General features: G+C 44.5%; 2 long non-coding RNA genes across 4 annotated transcripts in view; both read right to left on the reverse strand.

The window, feature by feature from the left end:
- LOC132535328 (uncharacterized) overlaps positions 1-19,981 on the reverse strand; it is a 349,906-nt gene that overhangs the window by 13,206 nt on the left and 316,719 nt on the right. The window contains exon 1 of one of the 3 annotated variants that reach the window (XR_009547124.1): positions 1,082-1,323. The exons of the other annotated variants lie outside the window; for them this stretch is intronic. This is a non-coding gene — a long non-coding RNA (uncharacterized LOC132535328). Of the gene's footprint in view, positions 1-1,081; positions 1,324-19,981 lie in introns of those variants that run through there. 3 annotated transcript variants of the gene reach the window in all.
- On the reverse strand, positions 3,423-9,422 carry LOC132535261 (uncharacterized). The gene is made up of 3 exons (XR_009547029.1): positions 9,139-9,422; positions 5,554-5,627; positions 3,423-3,788 (listed from the first exon to the last, which is right to left on the reverse strand). It is a non-coding gene; the product is annotated as an uncharacterized LOC132535261 (long non-coding RNA).

Below are 19,981 nucleotides of genomic sequence, written 5' to 3' on the forward strand. Positions count from 1 at the left end.
CTACCAGTGTCTATCTTTCTCTCTCCCTCTCTTTCTTCCCTCCTCTCTCTGTTTCTCTCTGTCCTATTCAACAACAACAATGACATTAAAAATAACAACGACAATAATAACCACAACAATAAAACAACAAGGGCAACAAAAGGGAATAAATACATATTAAATTTTTTTTAAAGGCCATTTCCATCCAGTATGACTCAAGTATCAAATGACATATATGATATTTACACCTTTCAGGCCAGGTCTGATATGGGTCTCTGAAAGCACATACCCTAAATATAGAATTGACAGGTGGGTCAGGAAAATAGCTCACATAGAGCTATTTTCACAAAAGCTCTGCTTTGCTATGTGCAAGACACAGGTTCTACTGCTCCCACCCTACAATACACACACACACACACACACACACACACACACACACACACACAAACACACACACACACCTTGAAAGAAGCTTTGGTACTGAGGTATCTTTCAATCTTTCTCTGCCTCTATGTATCTATCTAAACAACAAAAATAATAAAATAAAATAAAATACATGCTAATTCTAACTCCCCAACCTATTCTTCGCACTGATGCATATTTGTTTTGTTTGCATCGGGTGACAGAGAGAAGGAAGGTAAGAAACCACAGCATGGAAACTGTCTGCAAAGCAGCAAGATGGCCTCTAACCAACCTTGAAGAAGGAGAATACATCTTCTTAATGTGTAGTACAGAATACACAGCTCTGGTATTCAACCAGTTATGGAATATTTCCTGAGCAGATAAATTCCAACTTCAAAAAGGCAACAATAAACACATTTCTTTTTTTATCAGGAGTTTCACCATATAAGTTTATATCACAGAATATTTTACTTTATCCTAAGAAGACTTTATTCTGCAGCTATTAAATAAGTCTGACTGGAGAAATAAAATTGATTCCTCATCACTACTAAGCCATAGGTAATTCCACTGAGAGACTACACTGGCTTCATTAAATTGTGTCTACTAGCACTGTATCTACACAGAATAGTCCAGCAACTCCTTTAAAATTTTGATAACACAAATGCTTATATCTTAAAACAATGATGGGAGAAGACAGTACCTTAGAAACCCCAAGGCCATTTGATCCAGTCTCTTCTAATCCAAATGAAGACTTTAGATCTATGTAATGTAGCCATAGACATGATAAGGAGAACATTAATTACCGTGGCTTGGAAATACATATGCAACACTATATATGCGCATACATACTTCAGTAAAACATAATTAACAACAGCAAATTGTTTCATAGCATTCAAGATTTTTTCTAGAGAGCTGGGAGGCAGTGCACTGGTTAAGTGCACATAAGAAGAAACGGAAAGACCTGTGAAAGTATCATGGTTTGAGCCCCCAGCTCCCCATTTGCAAGGGGGTTTCTTCACAAGCAGTGAAGCAGGTATGCAGCTGTCTATCTCTACCCTTCTCTGTCTCCCCTCTCCTCTCTCAATTTCTCTCTGTCCAATATAATGGAAGGAAAAAAAAGGCTTCTTGGAACAGTGGCTTTGTAGTGCTGGCACCAAGACACAGGATAACCCTGGAGGCAAAAAAAAAGAGATTTTTCTGAAAAATAAAGTTAAGTAGGACAGTTAAGATGACAAAAAACCCAGAGGAAGGTAGTTTTTTCAAAATAGTTTCATTACTTCATCAAAAAATAAATGTGTTACTAACTGACCTGATTGTAGTTTTGGTATTTTCTTCATTCCTACTGCTTCGTTATAAGCAGACTTTCCCACGTTATTGATGCCCTGGATGGGTTTGAAACAAAATGATTAATGAGTATTATAAATTTCATACAATCTCAAACACATATACTAAGGTTATTACCTTCAGATAAGGACATTTTCGACGAAAACCTATGATTGAAATAAAACATAAAATCAATTATATGGCTACGTGAAACCCTTCACTTCACAGACAGTAAATAGCAAACTGAAACCCCCAGACATTGAGCGAAAATGACTACATTGTGACATCAAATATGATGCGCCTGGTAGGGCACACATGTTGCCAAGCACAAAGACCCATTATCCCATCCATGGCGGGGAGGAGCTTTACAGGCAGTGGACTGATGTTGCAGGTTTCTTGGTATCCCAGGAACTAACTTATGACAGACATCCTAGATCTATCCACCTAGAGTCCATACTGTCATTCCCTCTACACCTCTTTGGTTCCTGTTTGATTAAATACTTCATCCTGCTCACTATCTTACCACCTTTGAACCACAGAGTTACAGATGCTACTATGATCCCATACTGACCTCCCTAGGTATATAACCATGCCAGCTGATCCCAAAACGTGTCACCTGTCCAAATCCCTCCCCGAATAGGAAAAGAGAGATAGGGGCTGTGGTATGGATCAACCAGCCAACATCCATGGACAGCAAAGAAGCTGTTTACGGAAGCCAGAACACCTTTCTTGTATAGTCCCCAAATAATTTTAGTCCATATTTGCAGAGGAGGGATGTTAGGGGGAGATAATCAGAGGGCTCTGAACCCCAGTTCCAACCAGGACTCAAAATATTCATCAGCAGGAATCTTTGCACTTATGCCATCACTGAAAGAGAATCTGGAAATATGAAAAAAAAAAAAAAACACAGGCACTATTTCTCTTCACTACTTCTTTTCTGGAGAAAAGAGGAAAAAGAACACACTAGTAGGTGGAGGTGGCACTCAGAATGGAAGTGAAGGCAGGGCCATAGAAGTGAATAAAAAAAGTATGTGTGTGTCTGTGTGAGTATATATATATATATTCACAGATACATATACATATATATATATGGGGAAGACTGTGTGTTAAATATAGTAAAAAATATCTGTGGGGAGGGATAGAGAATGGGGAAGCTATCAGTAGAGGAGATGGAATATAGAGTTTTCATGGTGGGAATTGTGTGAAGTTGTACCCCTCCTATCCTATGGTTTTGTTAATGTCTCCTTTCTTAAATAATATATAGATGTATATATATATACATTTATATATATACATCTATATATATATCTGTGACCATTGGAGAACTACTATAATTTCCACTAGTGGGGGGAAGACACTGAAATTTGGTGGTGAGAAAGCTATGGAATTATAACCTATTATAATTTTATAAGTCACTATTAAATTACTATATATATGTATATATTTCATCTGATGGCATTTGCTAATATCTGATGAGACAGAAAGTACAAACTCACATGTCCAGTGGAGAAACAATTAGAGAAGTCAGAACTGCCACCTTCTGCACCCCCAAAAGAATTTTGGTACATACTCCCAAAGGGGTAAACAACAGGGAAGCTTCCAATGAAAACAATGAAACACAAAACTCTGGTAGTGGGAAATGTAGAGAATTATATCCCTGTTACCTTACAATATTATAAATCAATATAAAGTAACTAATAAAATTTAAAAAAGAAAAAAGGAAATACATACACAGTTTTGTTTTTTCTCACACTGTAGTAGTTAGGTTATTTTATCTGACTAGGAAAATAAACCGCAGGTTCTTTAGAAATTAAGAAATCACTCAAATCACTCTTTTGAAAAGTTAAATTCACCCTCCTGGGAGGGTGGATATAGGGAACATTGGTGGTGCCTGTGGTGTAGAATTATACTCTGTCACCATACAACCTGGTAACATAACAAATAACCAATAAGTAAATTGTTGGAACAATAATGTAATAATGTTTACCTTTCACTGCTCCACTTATAATTTTCTTTATGCCTCTATCTGCATTTCCAGATAAATGATTCACAGCCTTCTGTGAGAAGTTCTCACAAACATCCTCCTAAATTTAATATCATTATTAAGTAGCAGAAAGATATCTGAATTCTTTCTAAGAGATTACTTGCAACACAAATTAACTTGCAAACCAGAATTTGGAAAAACAAAGCAATTGAATTGAGAAGAACACACGTCCTCTCCAAATCACTGTATCTTGGGGAACGAGTGGTGGTGCACTGGGTTAAACACACATTGTATCAAGCACAAGGTCCCATGCAGGGATCCTGGCTCAAGCCCTCAGCCTCCCCCATCCCTTTAGGTAGGATACCTCACAAGCAGTGAGACAGGTTTGCAGGTGCGGGTGTCTATCTTTAACTCCCCTGCTTGACTTAACCTCCACTCTTGGTTTCTCTCCATCCTACCCAATAAAAATGGAAGAAAATGGCTGACAGGAGCAGTGCATTCACAGAGTAGGCAGTGAGCCCCAACAATAACACTGGAGGCAAATAAACAAGTGTGTCTCTAAGCTTCACCTGACCATTGGTTCTGTAACTCAACTTATGTAAATATTCTTATAGGTGGGGCTGGGTGGTGGTACACCTAGTAGACCACACACACTCATAAGGCCCCAGTTTCAAACTCTCAGTCCTGACGTGCAGGGAGGAAGTTTCACAAGACAAAACAGCAGTGCTGCAGCTTTCACCCTCTCTATAACCCCTTTTCCTTCTCAATTTCTCACTTTACTACCAAATAAATAAATAAAGTTGATTTAAAAGTATTTTCAGGGACTGGGTGGTGGTGCACCTGGTTGAGTGCACATGCTACAAGGCACAAAGACCCGGTTCAAGCCACTGGTCCCCATCTGCAGGGGAAGCTTTGCCAGTAATGCAGTGATACAGATGTCTTTCTGTGTCTCTCCTTCTCTGTCAACCTCTTTCCTCTTGGTTTCTGGCTGCCTCGATCCAATAAATAAATGAATATAATAAAAAATTAATTTATTTTAATAATACCAGGCCATTGGGTAGAGCACAAGAGTTTTGCCTTGCAAGGGACCTAGGTTCAAGTCCTGATCCTAGCTGTGAGTACCACAGCAGTATGTAAAGGTCTGTCTCCATGGTATGTTTCTTTTTGTTGTCTCTCATCCTCTCTCTGCTAGTATCTCTAGGCTTCCCTATCTGAAAGAAACAAAAGTGCTTGGAAAGCAATGTCATAGAAGATACATGATTCCTGGAATCTGCAAAGTTTCCAGTAAGCAATAATTATATCGTGAAACTAATTTACATGCACATCTCAAAAATTAAATGAATTCAAAATATTTAGCTTCATTTGTAATTCTCCACTAACAAAATAGTTAATGGGTATACTATCTATAATTTTGAAATTTTCTAATGAAAGGAACATTGATGACAAAAAATGTTCTTTTTTTTCTCTTTTTTTTTATCTTGCCTCCAGGATTACTGCTGGAGCTTTGTACCTGCACTACAAATCCACTACACCTGGATGCCATATTTCCAATTTTTTTGCCATTGTTGTTGTCTTCTTGTTGTTATTGTTGCCATTGCTGTTGTTGAATAGGACATAGATAAATTGAGAGAAGAGGGGAAGAGAGAGAAGGGGAGAAAAGAACACCTGCAGACCTGCTTCACTGCCCATGAAGTGACTGCCCTGCTGGTGGGGAGCCAGGGGCTGGAAGAGGATCCTTACAGCAGTCCTTGCCCTTTGGTCAGTGTGAGATTATCCTGCTGCACTACCGCCTGGCCCCTAGATGTCCTGTTTTTGAGCTGTATTTTTAAAAATAAATCTAAAATAATTATGTTAAAAGACAATACCTTAGAGTCCCAAGGAGAATCCCAGGGTGAATCTTCCTCTTCTTTACCTTTACAGGATGCCATGACATCTAAAACTGTAGTCACAGACACTTTAATGAGGGAATATATCACTATGAACTTCAAATACATTTAGAACAGTAGCAACATTTATAGATATTTCAATAAGATGTAATTGACAGAAAATATATATCACCTAAGGTTGAAACTTTTTCTTAGAAAAACATTTATTTTGTTAGCTGGGGTAATTACAAAAATAAATATAATTGTCTTCTAAGTCACCTCCTTTTAACATTTTAGATGGAACTTAATAGAATCAAGTTAATATGATAATCTAAAAACAAGAAATGCAAATAAAATATCATCTCATCTACAGTTTTGAAAATACAAAAAAATAACAGCAAGGGAAAAAAAGAAAGTAGAGCTTGGACTGGGTTTGGTGGACTGCATCCAAGGAAAGGATTCTGGGAAGGAGAAGAGAGACTAGACTGGCATTGAGGGCCTACTTCCTGGTAGCTAAAAAGGGCCAGAGTTGGGGTGAGAATATTCTCCCTTCTTATCGTAGGGAGGTAACAAACTGCACTTATATGTCAACAACTGCACTATAAATCACTAACTCCACTATATTAATAAGTAGCCTAATTCTACAACAAAGTTTTGGTTACGTATCATGAAGCATGGAAATTATTCCAGGTCAATAAAAGCCATCTCTTACCGGTATCATGAAAGAGCAGGTATGTAAATATGATGGGGGTGGGTAAGATGAAAATCCAGTTCATTTTGTTTCATTCCACTGAGGAGTCATTGGTTTACAGTGTGGTTATTGAAAAATGGGTACAGTCTCTCATCTCCCCATGTTAAGTGTCTGCAGAACACTCTCAGTCCCAACTTGTGCCTTTGATGACCACCATGCTCCAGAAGCCCCCACGTGTGTCTCTACTACTTCCCTTCCCTTCTTTCCCCAGAGTCTTTTTCTGTGGTGCAATGGATCACAGCCAGTCCAAGTTTCATTCTAACTAAGTGAGATCACCAGCTATTAACTGATAACTTATACAACATATCAACTTTTATTGTTCTTATTTCACTATGCATTTAGTAAGTGAAATTCTTTGGCTATAAAATATGTCTTACTCACGCTGAAATTAACATTCTGTCACATTACTCCTTTATAAAAACTAAAATTTCTCTCCAACTCGTCCACTTAGCATAACCCTTCCTCCTTCATCTGTATCTCCAGTTAAATGATCAGTATGATTCAGTGGGATGTTCTCACAAATATTCTCCTAAAATTAATGTCAATAATGAGTAGCATAAATATATCTGAATATGTTCTAAGACAATACCTGAAGTATGTACTAGCAATGCAATTCAGCTTGAAAACAAGAATTTGGAAAACCAAAATAATTAAATTGGAAACAAAACAGGTGCCCTCCTGATATGTGTATCTTTGTGTCAATCTGTCTTCACTTGACCCTGGATTCTGTAACTGAACTTAGACGTCATGAATAAATGCTTTCATAGATAGGAGGCAGATCCTGGGACAGGACCCATGACTTCCCACCCAAGACCTAGGCTCAAGTCCTGGCTTCACATGTGAGTGTACTCAGGGACTCTACAGTGCTGTGCTTTATCTCCACCTGTGTGAGACTCTCCCTCTCTCAGATATTCTCACTCTGTCTCCCTAGATGGAAAAAAAAAACCCAATTAGGCAGGAGTAGTGAAATAGTACAATGTGCATTCCAGACTCTGCACATAAATCAATAATTGAATAAAGTCCCCATCTACGGAGAAAAAGCTTCAGAATTTCTGGAGCAGGGAAGCAGGTGACACTCTTGCCTCTCTCCCTCTCTATATTGACCTCCCCTCCCAATGTCTCTGTGTCTATCCAATCAATAAGTAGCATCAAAATTAATGCATAAAATCTAGCTTACATACATATCTCAAACAATAAATTCAGGAAGGCCAAATATAACTTCTCACTGAATTAAAAGGACACTTAACAAATTTGATTATAAACAACTTCTTCAATGAGTACACCAATTATACATTTAAATGTCCTCATAAAAATTAAATTCTGTAAAACAGCTTACTCCACTGCAAATTTCTGACCAAATTAGAATGGCATTTAATGGGGCTGGGTGGTGGCAGGCCTGGCTGAGTGCACAGGTCACAATGCACAAGGACCCGTGTTCACGCCCCAGGCCCACCTGCAGGGGGAAAGCTTCATGAGTGGTGAAGCAAGTCTGCAGGTGTCTGCCTCTCTTCCTCTCTATCTCTACCTTCCCTTTGATATCTGGCTGTCTCTGTGAAATAAATAAAGATAATAATTTTGTAAAAGAATCATTATAAATGTCACTTGACAAATATTTTAGGCAGATTATTTAGTGACTATGCACACTAGCATTTTTTAAAAAATCTACCTATGGCATAAAATATTGTTAAAAAATACTTGGCCTGATGAGAAGCATGTCAAATTGACCGTAATTAATTATTTGATAAAGTTTCCTTTTGTAATTATTGGGCTTCACCACTATGGACTGACATTTTCCTCTGGGAGAGGGAGACAGACACACTGGAACAGTGGCACTCTAGCACCCAAACTTGCTCCAGTGCAAGTGGGGCGAGGGCTGCACTCGGGTCACACACACACACACACACACACACACACACACACCAAAGCAGGCACACTCCCAGCTGAGCGCTCCTGCTGATTCCACGTCACGAAGCTTGTAATTGCGCAGCAGGTGAAGCGCAGGTGGCTCAAAGCTCAAGGACTGGCCTAAGGATCCTGGTTGGAGACCCCAGCTCCCCACCTGCAGGGAGTCACTTCCCAGGTGGTAAAGCAGGTCTGCAGGTGTCTTATCTTTCTTTCCCCCTCTCTGTCTTCCCCTCCTCCCTCCATTTCTCTCTGTCCTCACAACGACGATAGCAGTAACAAAATAACGACTACAACAATAAAACAAGGGCAACAAAAGGGAATGAATAAATAAAATATGAGGAAAGAAGAAGAAAACATGAAGCTTTTATTGGTAGGAAGTATTGTTGAATAACAAGAGTAAGTAATAATATGATTCTCCATGTCCCAACACTTAAACATTCTTTTCTGTGCTCAACAATTTGTTTGGCTTCGTATGTTAACTCTCTTTTCAGTCACCAGGTTCCAGATGTCATCAGGATGCCTGCCAGGCTTCCCTGGACTGAAGACCCCAACAATGTGTCCTGGAGCTCCGCTTCCCCAGAGACCCACCCTACTAGGGAAAGAGAGAGGCAGACTGGGAGTATGGATCCACCTGTCAACACCCATGTTCAGCGGGGAAGCAATTACAGAAGCCAGACCTTCTACCTTCTGCAACCTACAATGACCCTGGGTCCATGCTCCCAGAGGGATAGAGAATGGGAAAGCTCTCAGGGGAGGGGGTTGGAAATGGAGATTGGGTGGTGGGAATTGTGTGGAATTATACCCCTCCTAGCTATGGTTTTGTTAATTAATCCTTTCTTAAATAAAAAATTAAAAAAATTAAAAAAAACTCTTTTCTGCATACACTGTCAATAAGTAAAAAGGATGGTAATAGTAACCCCTCTACTTACCTCTGTCTGGCTCCTAAGGCCCAATATTCACTTTGTCCTGAAACACCAACCCTCCTCTCCTTCCTCTCGCTTCTCCAGGCAGTGCTGGAACTCCCAGCAGCACCCTGCTCCACACACCAAGGCAGTTAGAACCCTCAGCCCCAATGGCAGTTGGTGGGTGAGGGGTGCCAGGGGGCCCTTCTGGGAAGGTGGTTGGAGGGTGAGGTGCCAAGTGCAGAAGCTTTTGGAGTGGTGAAGCAATGTTGCTGGTGTCTCCCTTTCTCTCTCCCTCTCTACACCATTACCCACTCAATTTCTGTCTCTATCAAATAAAGATAATAAAAACATTTTTAAAGTAGAACATGAAGACAAAAAAGTATTTTGATAGGCTTCACAAGATGCTATTTTTGAAATTTTAAATATTTTATATATTTGTATGAGATTTTATATATTTATTTATGAGAAAGACAGGAGGAGAAAGAAAGAACCAGATGTTGCTCTGGTACATGTGCTGCCAGGGATTGAACTCATGCTTGAGAATCCAATCTTTATCCACTGCACTACTTCCCAGAGCACTTGTGAAAGTTTTAGTGATAACCATGCTATTATGCAATGAAATGAGACAAATAATATGGATAGTTCTAGTCCAATCTAGGCAACATTTTATGAGCTGTCAAAGGAAAGAATGTAATGAAATATATCAGAAGAAGTAAAAAAGATGGTAACAATAAACCCTCTACTTACCTCTGTCTGGCTCCTAAGGCCCAATATTCACTTTGTCCTAAAACACCAACACTCCTCTCTTTCCTCTCGCTTCTCCAGGTAGCACTGGAATGCCAAGCAGGAATCTGCTCCACAAAACAAGGCAGTTAGAACCCTCAGCCCCAATGGCAGTTGGTGGGTGAGGGGTGCCAGGGGCCCTTCTGGGAAGGTGGTTGGAGGGTGAGGTGCCAAGTGCAGAAGCTTTTGGAGTGGTGAAGCAGTGTTGCTGGTGTCTCCCTTTCTCTCTCCCTCTCTACACCATTCCGCACTCAATTTCTGGCTGTCTCTATCAAATAAAGGTAATAAAAACATTTAGTGCCAGCATTGGGACTTACCACTGTTAGAGGCAGCAGCAAGATGGGGCCAGGCAGTGGTGCACCTGGTTGAGGGCACACATTACAGTGCAAAAGGACATGGGTTCAATCCAGCTGCGTCGGGAAAGCTTCACAAGTGGTGAAGTAGGTCTGTGGGTGTCTGTCTGTCTCTCTCCCTCTCTATCTCCCCTTCCCTTCTCAGTTTCTCTCTGTCTCTACAATAAATAAAAGATTTAAAAGGAAAAAAGGGAAGCAGCAGCAAGATTAGGTAGACCAGGGTGATGGAGGATGGATACTTAGTAAACTTGCATTTGCTGTGTGAAATTCCTGGATACTGGGCAGCAGGTGGAACCTTGCAATATCTAACAAGGGCTTTCATTTTTAGTGTTTACTTAACAAGAGGGGGCTGGGAGGCAGATATGCCCTACAACACAGTGATGGTGAACTGGGAAGCTCTGGCATGCATATCCTGTGCTCCATCAGTGAAGTCCCTGGCTGTTTCCCTCTTTTCAAATTGTGATGAAGTGCATATAATGTGAAATTCACAACGTACCTTTTTTCACTGTAAAACTTACTGACAGTGATGATACTGTGTAACCATCACCACCATTTACATCCCCAGTATATTTAGTACACTACAAAGGAGCACTTAGTTAGCACTTCCATAACTTATTCAACAGCTCCTGGATCCAATGAGATAGTATCAAAGTTTTGCACCAGACATTCATGCCTGAGCCATACAGGTTACAAGTTCAGCCTCTGGTATCACCATAAACCAGAACTGAGCATTGCTCTGGTGAGTGTCTATCTGCCTCTCTCTTCTCCACTCTTCCTCTCTCCCTTTACTTCACTTTCTCATAAAAATAAAATAAAGAGGTCCAGCATAACTGCTCACTTGGATAGTGCACTGTATTTCCAGGCATAGGACCCAGGCTCCAATCCATCCCCACCACACCAGAGGAAGTGTCAGAGCTATGATATGTAGGTAGGTAGGTAGGTAGGTAGGTTAGTAGGTAGGTATCTACCTGAAAAAAGTCAGCCTGGAGTAGAGAAAACCCAGTGATGGAAGAAAAGAAAGAAGAGAAAAAATAAAAATTAATTTAAAAATTAAGCAGCCAATCCCAATAGCAACTACAAACCTGTTGTCATTTATAGAATTGACTGTTTTGGATGTCTCACATAAATTGAGTCACATAACATGTATTTTTCTGCTTGTATATGACTTCTTTTAGTTATCAGTTTTTTTCAAGACTCAGTCATGTAGTAGCATATGCCAATACATCATCCTTTTCCATACAAATAAACATAAGGTTCCACTCCTACCTTCAGCTCCACCAAAATCAACCTTGATCCATACTCCCAGAAGAGGAAAAGTGATATGATAAAGATAAGATGGCTCTGAACTTCAGCTCATCAGCTCCCAGAGAGAGAAGGAAAAGGAGAGGGACATATGGAGGTAGTTATGTTGTCATGAGTGGCTTGGAGAGGAAGAGAAATTGAATCAGAAAAAAAGGGGGGCAATTATGAATAAATGTGGGCAGATAGTTGTAGAGAAGATGGCTGGCCCATGTCTACAACCTTAGAGGCACTGTGGTGGATTGTAGTGGAGAGAATGATGATTCAGAACTCTGGTGATGAGAAGGGTGTGGATTCAAAACCCTGCTGACATGTAGTTCTGTAATACAAAAATTAAAAAAATATAACAAAATACCCCACAAGGTTATATTTTATATATTACAATTTTTCCCATCTCTCAGTTGGTGAACATTTAGGGGGATTCCATGCTTAGATATTGAGAATGTGCTTCTATGAGCATTCATGTACTAGGCATTGTCTGAAGACATTTTTAGTTGGTTCCTAGCAATAAAATGGATTGTTTATATGATTATTTTATTTCCACTTTGTAGGACTGCCAAACTGTCCCTAAGCAAGGTCCTTTGGAACTTACATTCATTTCACGTTACTGTTCCTTTATCTGAAAATTTAAAACAGGCTGAAATTTCAATAAGGATTGCACAGAACCTATAGAGCATGTTGGGTTCTACTGTTAACATTATTGGGGCCTTTTAAAATTATTGATCTAGGGAGTAGGGCTGTAGTGCAGCTGGTTAAGTGCAGGTGGCACAAAGCACAAGGACAGGCCTAAGGATCCCGGTTCCAACCCTGTCTCCCCACCTGCAGGGGAGTCACTTCACAAGCGGTGAAGCAGGCCTGCAGGTGTCTGTCTTTCTCTCCCCCTCTCTGTCTTCCCCTCCTCTCTCAATTTCTCTCTGTCCTACCCAGCGATGATGACAATAATAATAACTACAACAATAAAACAAGTGCAACAAAAAGGGAATAAATATTTTTTAAAAATAAAGTAAAATTATTGATCTGTAATGTTAATGCTTAACCAGGTGTACCAATACTTGTCCCCACATTATTTCAATTTGTAATCCAGAGAGTTTTTCATTTATATAGGTCTTGTTTAATTTCATCACTTCTTTGTGGATTTCAATGTGGTGAATATTACATATCCATGTTTAAATTGATTCCTAAGTATCTTATTCTTTAGAGGCTATGTAAATGAAAATCTTCTAATTTGATTGTTTCTAAGTAACTAGAAAAACAGAACTGAGTTGTGTTAGTGTTTAATCCCGAAATTCTGTAGAACGTATTGATTTGTCTTAAAAGTCATGATGCTTTTTTGCATAGAAAGAGAAATATACCTGCTTCTCCAGAGACCCACCCTACTAGGGACAGAGATGCATAGGTAGGTTGCAAAGGGGCCAGTTGGGCTGAATAGGGCAGAGGGGCTGAACCAGGGAATGTGTTGGGGGGTGTGGGTGTGGGTGCGGTGAGCCAGAGACCCTGTGAGCTGGGTCACGTCAGGGGCAGGGAGGGGGTGGAAGTGGTTGCGAACAGCTGTCACTGGAAAACCATCACTAGTGCTGGAGCTGTTGAGCAGGGCACCCAGAAGAGAGGACAGACAAAGGAGAGAAGCAAAGTGCAGCGGAGAGGAGAGGGGAGTGGATGGTGAGGACAGGAGAGGACAGGAGAGGACAGGAGTGGAGGGGACCTGAGAAACCTACCTGGACAAAGGCAGCATACAGACATCCAGACAGGCAGGCAGGCATGCAGGCATCTCTGGCCTGGGCTCCCTGGATGCCGGGCACACCTCCACCTGTCTTCTCTTGGCTGCCAGCCCTGAGGTCCCTCGTCGGTCAGCACTGTCTTCCCATCCTTCCGTCCCTCTGTGCCAGGGCCCAGGCGTCTGGGCGCTGCTGGCTGACCTAGTGGCAGGGCAGTTGGGCTGCTCAGTGCCAGTGTGGCCAGCACAGAATGCCAGGGGCTAGGACATCACAGAGGGCTCCTGTGGTTGCTAGGCCACGGGGACCCCGCCAATCCAGTTGACCAGCAGCCATGACCCCCACCCTGAATTTGACCTGAGGGGTGGTGGCCAGCCACCAGAGCCAGAGCCCCAGGCCAAAGCAGGTGCAGGTCGGCCGGGACAAGGGGCTATGGGCAGATTGGTGTGTGTCTGGGCAAGGGGCTGGCATCTGACAGCCCAGGGCTGGGGACCAAGTTCCGCCAGGCCCCTGTCCCACCATGTGCACGGACACACATTATTGCTGACTGACTGACAGTCCCCACCCCAGAGATACCCACATCAGGTCCCTGGGTGCCCTGAGCTGCCCCTGAGGGTTGGTGGGTGCCTGCCTGGACACATGCCTCCGTAATGGAGGCCTCTATTAATCCCGTTGCCTACTGACAGCTGCCCTCCTGCCCCTCCTCCTCCTCCTCCTCTTCTTCCTCCTATTCTTCCTCCTCCTCCTCCTCTTCTTCCTCCTCCTCCTCTTACTCCTCCTCCTCCACCTGCTTCTCCTCTTCCTCATTCTCAGAGGGACTCACTCAGGGCCCTTAGCCTAGGCAAGACATGCAACAAGCTCCCCACACCCCCACTCCATTTGCTCTAAGGTTGTCAAGAGTCTTTTTTTCATGCTGTAGGGGAGGGAGTTGAGACAGTCCAATGTCCTGGGGAGCAAGAACTGCAAACACTCCATCTACAATTTAACATTTGGATCTCAGGCCGCCCAATCCCTCGCGCACTATGCAGACCTTTGACTGGCAAAAACACTCCATCTGAGCGTGAGATCTGGCTGGGCTGGTGGCTCTTTCTGTGGACTAGGAGACAGAGAGACAGACAGAGTTTTCAGGTTCAAAACCTGTACTTCCCAGAAGATGGTCATTCACAACGGTTTAAAAAAAAAAAAGGCTTTTAATTTTTTTTTCCCCATGCCTGGGTAACCTGTCTGCTGTCTGTTTCTCAGTGAAAAAAGGGAAAAATCTTTTTTGGAGGGGAAAGGACCAAAATGCAGGCAGGTGGACTCCGTGGAGGGTGGATGGGGAGTTGCTCCTGCCCTGGCACTAGGCCCCAGCTGCTGTTCCAGGTGCTCTCTGATACCAGAGATCTCCGTGTGTCGTGTCATGACACTGTCTCCAGGACTGATCCTAAGGAGAATGAGAATTCAAAACGAGGCAGGTCATATTGCCTTAAAAAGTAAATCCAGGGTGTTTAGGCGGTATGTCAGAGGGTTAAGGGCTTGTGGCGCTCACAAAAAGAGGGGACAGGTGGAAGGATCTGGGGTCTGGCGCCCAGACCACCAACTGCAGGGGAGTCGCTTTACAGGGGGTGAAGCAGGTCTTTAGGGGCTCTACCATTCTCTCCCACACTGTATTTCCCCTGCTCTCTCCTTTTCTCTCTGTGCGATGCAAGGTCAGTAACAACGACAACAATCGCAACAATAACCACCATAGTGACCAAGCAACAAGGGCAGCGAAAGGGGAACAAATGGAGTGCAGGAGCTGTGGATTATTCGTGGCGCAGGCACTGAGCTGTGGCAATAACCCCTTGAGGCAATCAGTCAATCAATGAATAAGTAATACAGGTAACAGAAATGTATATGTCCCTGTGTGTTTCCACTGAGGTAATGTCAATGCACTTTTATTTATTTCTTCATTTATTTATTACCTTGCCACGAGAATTTCTTTTCATTTGCTAAAAACAGTGTCCCATCAAGGGTACCAGGTGGTGCCACACCCAGTTAAGCACTCATGTTACAATGCAGGAGGACTGGGCTTCAAGACCCTGGTCCCCACCTGCCGGGGGAAATCTTTACAAGTGGTGCAGAAGTGCTGCAGGTGTCTCTCTCTGTGTCTCAAACTCTCTATCCCTCACATCCCTCTCAATTCCTGTCTATTTATTCCCATAAATAATCAAGAAAATAGAAAGTCAAAAAAGAAATAGGAAAATGAAATATTCCACTACTTCAAAGGGGCTACTCAGGACAATGCTTTCCTTGTTAAGATCCTCACGGCATCCCATATGCAGAAAGGCAAAGACGTCATGTATTTTTTAACCCAGTTTTTATATTAATTTATTTCCTTAGGTTCTTCTTCATTTTTGTTATTCATGAATTCATGTTTTACATTTGACATAGACTAGGGCTCTGACACCAGCGGTCTCAAGTACCCCTAGATGGTACTCTGCCTCTACAAAACCAATCCATTGACCTGTCCATCCATCCATCCACCCATTCAGCTATCCATCCAGCTATCCATCCATCCATCCATCCATCCATCCATCCATCCATCCATCCATCCATCCATCCATCTATCCATCCATCCATCCACCAGTCAACCAAGCTAAGTACAAAAGGAGATCTCTCCTTGAATGGTGAAGACAAACAACGATGCATAGGTAGGTTGCAAAGGGGCCAGTTCGGCTGAATAGGGCAGAGGGGCTGAACCAGGGAATGTGTTGGGGGGTGTGGGTGGGGTGAGCCGGAGACACTGTGAGCTGGGTCACGTCAGGGGCAGGGAGGGGGTGGAAGGGGTTGCGAACAGCTGTCACTGGAGAACCATCACTAGTGCTGGAGCTGTTGAGCTGAGCACTCGGAAGAGAGGACAAAGGAGAGAAGCAAAGTGCAGCGGAGAGGAGAGGGGAGAGGATGGTGAGGACAGGAGAGGACAGGAGTGGAGGGGACCTGAGAAACCTACCTGGACAAAGGCAGCATACAGACATCCAGGCAGGCAGGCAGGCATGCAGGCAGCTCTGGCCTGGGCTCCCTGGATGCCGGGCACACCTCCAAGTGTCTTCTCTTGGCTGCCAGCCCTGAGGTCCCTCGTCGGTCAGCACTGTCTTCCCATACTTCCGTCCCTCTGTGCCAGGGCCCAGGAGTCTGGGCGCTGCTGGCTGACCTAGTGGCAGGGCAGTTGGGCTGCTCAGTGCCAGTGTGGCCAGCACAGAATGCCAGGGGCTAGGACATCACAGAGGGCTCCTGTGGTTGCTAGGCCACGGGGACCCTGCCAATCTAGTTGACCAGCAGCCATGACCCCCACCCTGAACTTGACCTGAGGGGTGGTGGCCAGCCACCAGAGCCAGAGCCCCAGGCCAAAGCAGGTGCAGGTCGGCCGGGACAAGGGGCTATGGGCAGATTGGTGTGTGTCTTTGCATGGGGCTGGCATCTGACACAGCCCAGGGCTGGGGACCAAGGTCCACCAGGCCCCTGTCCCACCATGTGCACTGACACACAGTCTTGCTGACTGACTGACAGTCCCCGCCCCAGAGATACCCACACCAGGTCCCTGGGTGCCCTGAGCTGCCCCTGAGGGTTGGTGGGTGCCTGCCTGTACACATGCCTCTGAAATGGAGGCCTCTATTAAATCCGTTGCCTACTGACAGCTGCCCTCCTGCCCCTCTTCCTCCTCTTCCTCCTCTTCTTCCTCCCCCTCCTCCTCTTCTTCCTCCTCCTCCTCCTCCTCCACCTCCTCCTCCTCTTCCTCATCCTCAGAGGGACTCACTCAGGGCCCTTGGCCTAGGCAAGCCAGGGCTGCTGCTCTGGCTGCTGCAGCTTCTATCCAGTGGGTGGGTGCAGGAATCTGTTCCTGTCAGTCCCTGGTTCGTGGGTCCTTCCATGCCTCCAGCTCCCCCCACTCTCTGTCCAGACCTCTCCTCAAGGATGCCCCCTTTCCCCTTGCCCTCTGTCACCCATCTCCCCAACTAACATCTACTGTGTGCCTCCCTGCGCTACTTTACTGCCACCCTGCTTCTGCCCTTCAGCCCTGGGGGCTCAGGGCCAGCCCAGCTGCCATCTCACCATCCAGCAGGGAGACCTGCCCTAACCCCCTACCCCCACACCCACACACAGCCCTGCACACACTCACGGGCTCCCCTGCCTGCAGCCTGCCTCTCAAACAGTCTCCTTCTGCCCCCTAGCCCCCTTACAGCCTCTGCCACGGCCCCCCACAGACACCTGGGCATGACCAGCGCAGACATGCAACCAGCTCCACTCACCCCCACTCCATTTGCTCTAAGGTTGTCAAGAGTCTTTTTTTCATGCTGTAGGGGAGGGAGTTGAGACAGTCCAATGTCCTGGGGAGCAAGAACTGCAAACAGTACATCTAAAATGTAACATTTGGATCTCAGGCCACCCAATCCCTAGTGCGCTGTGCAGACCTTTGACTGGCAAAAACACCCCAACTGAGTGTGAGATCTGGCTGGGCTAGTGGCTCTTTCTGTGGTCTAGGAGACAGACAGACAGAGTTTTCAGGTTCAAAACCTGTACTTCCCATAAGATGGTCATTCACTACGCTCAAAAAAAAAAAAAAAAGGCTTTTTGTTTTTTTTTTACCCCTGCCTGGGTAACCTGTCTGCTGCCTGTTTCTCAGTGAATAAACGGAAAAACCTTTTTTGGAGGGAAAAAGACCAAAATGCAGGCAGGTGGACTCCATGGAGGGTGGATGGGGAGTTGCTCCTGCCCTGGCACTAGAGCCCCAGCTGCTGTTCCAGGTGCTCTCTGATACCAGAGATCTCCGTGTGTCGTGCGTGTCATGACACTGTCTCCAGGACTGATCCTCAGGATAATGAGGATTCAAAACGAGGCAGGTCATATTGCCTTAAAAAGTAAATCCAGGGAGGTTTGGCGGTATGTCAGAGGGTGAAGGGCTTGTGGCGCTCACGAAAAGAGGGGACAGGTGGAAGGATCTGGGGTCTGGCGCCCAGACCCCCACCTGCAGGGGAGTCGCTTTACAGGGGGTGAAGCAGGTCTTTAGGGGCTCTATCTTTCTCTCCCACTCTGTATTTCCCCTGCTCTCTCCTTTTCTCTCTGTCCGATGCAAGGTCAGTAAGAACAACAACAACAACAGCAACAATAACCACCACAGTGACCAAGCAACAAGGGCAGCGAAAGGGGAACAAATGGAGTGCAGGAGCTGTGGTTTATTCGTGGCGCAGACACTGAGCTGTGGCAATAACCCCTTGAGGCAATCAATCAATCAGTGAATAAGTAATACAGGTAACAGAGATGTATATGTCCCTGTGTGTTTCCACTGAGGTAATGTCAATGCACTTTTATTTATTTCTTCATTTATTTATTTATTACCTTGCCACGAGAATTTCTTTTCATTGCTAAAAACAGAGTCCCATCAAGGGTACCAGGTGGTGCCACACCGAGTTAAGCACTCATGTTACAATGCAGGGGGACTGGGCTTCAAGACCCTGGTCCCCACCTGCCGGGGGAAATCTTTACAAGTGGTGCAGAAGTGCTGCAGGTGTCTCTCTCTGTGTCTCAAACTCTCTATCCCTCCCTTCCCTCTCAATTCCTGTCTATTTATTCCCATAAATAATCAAGAAAATAAAAAGTCAAAAAAGAAAAAGGAAAATGAAATATTCCACTACTTCAAAGGGGCTACTCAGGACAATGCTTTCCTTGTTAAGATCCTCACGGCATCCCATATGCAGAAAGGCAAAGACGCCATGTATTTTTTAACCCAGTTTTTACATTTATTTATTTACATAGGTGCTTCTTAATTTTTGTTATTGATGAATTCATGTTTTACATTTGACATAGACTTGACACCAGCGGTCTCAAGTACCCCTAGATGGTACTCTGCCTGTACAAAACCAATCCATTGAACTGTCCATCTATCCATCCACCCATCCAGCTATCCATTCAGCTCTCCATCCAGCTATCCATCCAGCTATCCATCCATCCATCCATCCATCCATCCATCCATCCATCCATCCATCCATCCATCCATCCATCCAACCATCCACCAGTAAACCAAGCTAAGTACAAAAGGAGATCTCTCCTTGAATGGTGAAGACAAACAACGATGCATAGGTAGATTGCAAAGGGGCCAGTTCGGCTGAATAGGGCAGAGGGGGTGAACCAGGGAATGTGTTGGGGGGTGTGGGTGCGGTGAGCCGGAGACACTGTGAGCTGGGTCACGTCAGGGGCAGGGAGGGGGTGGAAGTGGTTGTGAACAGCTGTCACTGGAAAACCATCACTAGTGCTGGAGCTGTTGAGCAGGGCACTCGGAAGAGAGGACAGAAAAGGAGAGAAGCAAAGTGCAGAGGAGAGGAGAGGGGAGTGGATGGTGAGGACAGGAGAGGACAGGAGTGGAGGGGACCTGAGAAACCTACCTGGACAAAGGCAGCATACAGACATCCATGCAGGCAGGCAGGCATGCTGGCAGCTCTGGCCTGGGCTCCCTGGATGCCGGGCACACCTCCACCTGTCTTCTCTTGGCTGCCAGCCCTGAGGTCCCTCGTCGGTCAGCACTGTCTTCCCATCCTTCCGTCCCTCTGTGCCAGGGCCCAGGCGTCTGGGTGCTGCTGGCTGACCTAGTGGCAGGGCAGTTGGGCTGCTCAGTGCCAGTGTGGCCAGCACAGAATGCCAGGGGCTAGGACATCACAGAGGGCTCCTGTGGTTGCTAGGCCACGGGGACCCCGCCAATCCAGTTGA

Source organism: Erinaceus europaeus, chromosome 21, assembly GCF_950295315.1.
Source record: "Erinaceus europaeus chromosome 21, mEriEur2.1, whole genome shotgun sequence".
NCBI lineage: Eukaryota > Metazoa > Chordata > Mammalia > Eulipotyphla > Erinaceidae > Erinaceus > Erinaceus europaeus.